The sequence below is a fragment of the Arachis ipaensis genome, chromosome B04 (assembly GCF_000816755.2).
Source record: "Arachis ipaensis cultivar K30076 chromosome B04, Araip1.1, whole genome shotgun sequence".
NCBI lineage: Eukaryota > Viridiplantae > Streptophyta > Magnoliopsida > Fabales > Fabaceae > Arachis > Arachis ipaensis.
Window position 1 is genome coordinate 17,813,409 of NC_029788.2, and position 5,891 is coordinate 17,819,299.

General features: G+C 32.0%; 1 long non-coding RNA gene across 2 annotated transcripts in view; it reads right to left on the reverse strand.

Moving 5' to 3' along the window:
• Positions 1-909, reverse strand: part of LOC107639055 — a 6,509-nt gene extending 5,600 nt beyond the window's left edge. For both annotated transcript variants that reach the window (XR_002360796.1, XR_002360795.1), the window contains exon 1: positions 417-909. This is a non-coding gene — a long non-coding RNA (uncharacterized LOC107639055). The remainder of the gene's footprint in view (positions 1-416) is intronic.

Here is a 5,891-nt window from a genome sequence, read left to right on the forward strand (position 1 = left end):
AAAAACTAGATAGAATCAATTTTTTAATTTCATTCTTTATTATTTTTTCTTTTTTATATTTATTTTTGATCTTACTTATAAAATTAATAATAAAAAATTATACTTTATTCTTTTAAATAATATTAAAAAAAATTGAGAGGACAAGTTCACGACGGAGAGGAAAGCCACAATAACGAGCAAAACAAGTAGCGAGAGAGACATAAACGTAGGTGCATTAAAGGTGCATGCTCCGATAATTATTACATATTTTTGGTAACATTTAAAAAGTATTATTTGATATATATAACATCAAACAACATGAAACTAAAATAGTGAAAACTGAGGTGTAATTATTTTTATGTAAAATTAATAATTAAAAGATAACTGCAACTGAGGTTTTTCCTTCACCGGCATGATTATTAAACATACATACTTACATAGATCCATCATATCAAATGACGTAGCACCTCAACGTATATAAATATTTGGACTATTCTCCCGCCTGATTAAGAGCTAGGTTTTGGGTGCATTGTTATCAGCCGATGTACTTGTTGTACCAGTCGAACTTGAGTTGTCGGGAGGAATACTATTACCATGTTGGGGAGCAGGAGTGGAAGAAATTTCTGTATCCTTGGCAGCAGTACCATACTCATGGTTTTGCATTATTCTTCTTTTCAATAAGTACTTCAATCTTTCGGAATACGCAGAGCTCATACTCATCTTCGTAAATCTTTTTCAAGATCCACGACGACCTTGTTAGTGTTTTTGTTTCTTGGATTGGCTAATCAACTATGTGTGCCTTCAATTATATATATATATGGAGGGGAATCCAATGCTAGCTCTTTGATTACCTGATGGTGGTGATGAAGCTAAGTAGCTAGAATTTAATTTGTTAACGTATACCAGCTTGCATTGGATTATGTATATTATTATTCCTTTCTGATAATAAGGATGCATCTTGAGATTTGAGAATATTTATATTCTTCCTTGTTGGTGCAACTTTCAAAGTAGTTATTGGATTCGGTTTGCTAACAAAGGATTCATTTCGATTGGTGCAGGGAAAAGGGAACTATATTCTATTTAAAGGAATAACTTGTTATTGCTGCTGATGGCTGCAAAGAAATTAAAGTTGAGAATCTCTTTCTCACACTGTACAAAAAAGAAAAGAAATGGAATTTTGAGGTATGAATCATGAAACTGAAGGAAGAAAGCAGAAACTTATATATCACTACTCGTCTATAACATAGAGTAGAAAAGTGACTAATTGTTTATACAATATTTACACAAAGCTGATAGTAAATGAGAAAAGCTATCAGTCATGATTTTTATTTTAGAAGTTAAAAACCAACCAAAATTTAGCCAAGGGTGTTGATCAAATTCTAAACTCTAAATTTTTTTATTTTTATATTATAAAATTACTTTTTTTAAAAATTTAAATTAATAAAAAAATTATATGAATAATTATATCAGAAACGAATTATTACCATAAATTTTTCTCTTTCCCATATTCCTCTATCATTTTTAATAGTACATTGTAATGATTGTACGGACATTTTTCATTATTGAGATGACAAAGCACATTCTTTACTTTTATTTAAAAAAAAAGGATATATAGCTGATGTATAATTAATAGAGTTCTAAATTCGCTTTTTATTTTCTATATGGAGCGCTGGAATGAGTTGAACGCAGTTATGGAGGAGGAGGGAGCTTTATTTTTCTGTGGTGTCAGTGGAGAAGGAAATCGGACCGTGCGAGTGGGAGAGGGGAACTCGGACCCTCCAATTTGCATGCACTTAAGCGGACCGTCCGAGTTGTGCATAAGCAAGCCACGCGTCGCTGAATGCTTGCTCCCCACAAACGGTACTCCTTTAACCCAACCAAACCCAGTGCATGCGTACCAAACGAGAGTTCAGTTTCATTTCCTCCCCCACCAACACACACAACTCCATCTTCTTCCTCCTTCAACGTTCTGGGCAGCTGCTGTGTGAGGAAACAAAGCTAAAATGTCAAGAAAAATTAAACCTAGAAATGTTGATCGTTCGGAACTCCACATTATAAAATATTTGAGCTACTCTGATTATGTAAGTTTTTTTTAAATCTTATTTATTTTTTGCATACTTTAATTTTTTTTAAAATTTAGTTATATTTATGTTTGGTTGTTAGGATATTTATGGTTGTTAGGAGTTGATCTGAAGAATATATATATGAATTAGTGTATAGATTTATTGATAAAAATTTAAAAATAAATTTTTAAATAAATAAGGGGTAAGTGTAGTAGTTTATGGTTGTTAGTTGAGCTGAAGAATATATGTATGAATTAGTGTATAGATTTATTGATAGAAATTTAAAAATAAATGTTTAAATAAATAAGGTGTGTAGTAGTTATTATAATTTGGTCAGAGTAATTTGTAATATAATAAATTATAAAAAAATAGTTTTTAAAAAATTTTGGAATAATTTTAGAAGTTATGATTATTTGTAGAAATTTAGGAATATATGTTTAAATAATAGTTAGAATATATATATGTTTTAAATGTGGTTAGTTGTTGTTTAGATTTTTTTTAATAACAGATTAGAAATAAAAAAATTAATATTAGAAATTTTTGTTATAATATTAGAAATTAGAGTTGTTAACTGTTACAATTAAATTCAGAAATTTAGAAATATGTATTTAAATAATAGTTAGATAAGTGGGTTTAAATATAATTAATTCTTGTTTATAAATTTTTGTATTTTTATAATATCAGTTATCGTACTTAATGTATACTTTAACTATTTATGTATGACTAAAGTATGATAACTACCAACTAAGTATTGTATTTAAATGTTTCAGTTGATGTTCCTTATGTTCATTAAAATACAATGAAGCAGGTTACGATGGCAGTGTTATGAGAACTGTACTGGACCGGACCAGTTCGACCGAAAAACTTTCAAACCGAACCCTATATCGGTCCGGTTCGGCATTTGGACCATGTAAGGATGAAAACCGATTCGAACCGGTATAACTAGGCATGAACCGTTGAATATTCAGTGAACATGTACTTTGACCGGTTCGATCATCGGTTCAGTTCTAACAACTATGTACGACCGTTTAAATCTAATAAAGTACATTGGCACAGGTTACAATGACTCGATCACCGTAAAGTACATTCACAAATGTTACACCGGTTCATACATCATAAAGTTCACTGACACTGCTTCTCTGGAACTGAATTCCATCCCCACGCGAACTCACCATCTGCGATAAAGGGAACTTCTGCCAAGAAAGCAGCCATACCGTAAGTATTTAATACATGATTGTTTAATGACGAAAATTAAATATTAAATCATCACTCACATCATCAATTATGATATAGCTAACATTTACATTAAGTTATTATCTAAATCTCCATTACATAAAAATACAAACATATTAAAACAAATTATGCTGAATAACTAAAAATAAATACCTATACTTCCACATAACCTCATAAATACTATTATAAACAATCAGTTATAATACTCTAATTAACTAAATAACTAAATAAATACAAATTAAACAAATAACTAAAAATAATTATTAATCACCTAAACAATTACAAATAACTACTATAACGAACGCTCATTAATAACTCCTTATTAGCTAAATAAATACAAAGTAACTAAATAACTAAAATTAAATACTGACCGCCTTCATAACTTCATCAAGACTATAATGAATACTCATTAATAAATAAACTAATAAATAATCCCTAATTAACTAAATAACTAAATAAATATAAATTTACTAAATAATCCCTAATTATCTTCGTAAATACTCTAAGAAATACTTATTAATGAATCCTAATTAACATATTAACTAAATGAACACTGGACCCTAAATACTAATTCACTTAAAGTATTTTTATTTTGAACTTGTCTAAATAACCTCTTTTGCAAATGCTAAACGAGTACCTGCACTCATATAGTCTGGAAACTCTGGAGCATGCATGGCTTCCAAATCCAAAACTCGCATGAAAGATGGCTCCTCAAATGGCTCTTCGTTCGCGAGTGCATTTGTAACGTCTGCCACATTCGGAGCCACACTGCCGTCGGCTGGATCTACATCTCCATCTTCACCGACAACTTCGTAATTGCTTTCGAACTCTTCCTCACTGTCACTATTGTAGTCTTCTCGTAAAATATTTCGGTCGGCCTCAGATTGTTCGAATTCAATGTACAACTCGATGAAGGAAATTTGAGCACGACTTTCAATGTACATTGAAAACATCTCTTGCATGCTTGCTTCGTCGGTTACATATTTGGTCTGAAATTGGACGAATCCACCAAATACTAGTACATGATATCTGTATAAAATACATGATATTTTTCTTGACATCTCCGAATCTATCTTCTCACAAATCACTCCTTTAAGCTCTTCAAATAAAATTGTGAAGGGAATAACATCTAATGGATCTTTACAAACAAATTTTACTCCTTCAGGTGTCTGCAACAAAATCTGACTAAAATAATACACCTTCAAAAGAACTCTATCATCCATTCTTCCCACTCACTTAAACAAAAATAGAAATTTTACCATCAATTTTTTTCCCCAATCCAAGTTACCCCATTGCAGGCCAGAGAAAGAAGAAGAGAACTCGAACAAGAAAAAGAAAGTTGGATCTGGTCGGCTGTCTTTGGTTCGCACACTTGAGCAACTATATATATACACACACAATTTGGACGGTTCGAGTGGTGTATACCCTAATTCGAAAAAATTATAAAATAATGAAAACTCACGGTCCGATTTCCATTAGTGTGAATTAAAAAAAAATTTCTACAACCACAAAACGGACCCAGCGATTACTTTAACGAACCAAAAACAAATCACACAAAGAAATCGGACTCACCGTTTTGCTGGGGTCATATCGCACGGTCCGATTTCTCCTATGTGCTAGTGCAAAACAGACCCTCCGATTTGCTTACAAAATTTCCAAAACATAGAAATCGGAGGGTCCGATTACTTCCTTTCCAAATCTGACCAAAACCTGTCCCACATTCCGGTGTAGCACCCCCTCAATCCATATCTCAGCACAACACCAACCCCTCCTCCATAACAAAAAAATGACCCTTCTAAATTAGTTCCCACAAAACATAACTGATATGGTGGCATCCATGAAGCACTTACCCTAGCACACTAATCTTAAGCCTCGTACAATATTAAAATATTAGAGTAAAAGATAAATAGGTTCTTGACCTTTTTTTTGCAGATATTTTTGTTCTTGACCATTGAAAAATACTTTTAAGTCTCTGACGTCCTTAAAAGTTGGACGGATCAGTCCCTCCGTCCAAATGCCTCCGTCAGACCCGACGAAAAGTTCTTGTCACGCGTACGCGTGGGTCACGTGTACGCGTCGCTTGACAGACTTTCCTCTCATCCAACGGAAAGTGCTTGTCACGCGTACACGTGGGTCACGCGTACGCGTCGCTTGGCAGACTTCTCTCTCACGCGTACACGTGTGTCACGATTAGGCGTCGCTATGATTTCTCCACTTCTCCATGAATTCTCCACTTTGCATGCTTTTTTTTTTTTTCATTTCTTTCAAGCTATTCTTGCCTTCAAAACTTTCATGTGAAGCAAAAAATTCTAACTTCTGCATTTACGTTGGGGAAGGTTGATTACAGTTGAGAAATTAGATGAAAAATTCATTCCTTTTCTACCAACTCTACCCTTCATTTTCTTCTATAAAAATGATACCAGTAATCATATAATTTTTACAATAATTCTTTGTTGTTCCAATTTTTTTTCATCAAAATCTTTTAGATTTGTTTCAATAACGCTAAGGTAAATATTTTAATTTTTTTATTATTTTTAATACTCTCTTTCATATTTTGATTTTTATATTTTTTATTTATCTAATAAATATTTTAATATAATTTTTTTGTTCATATAA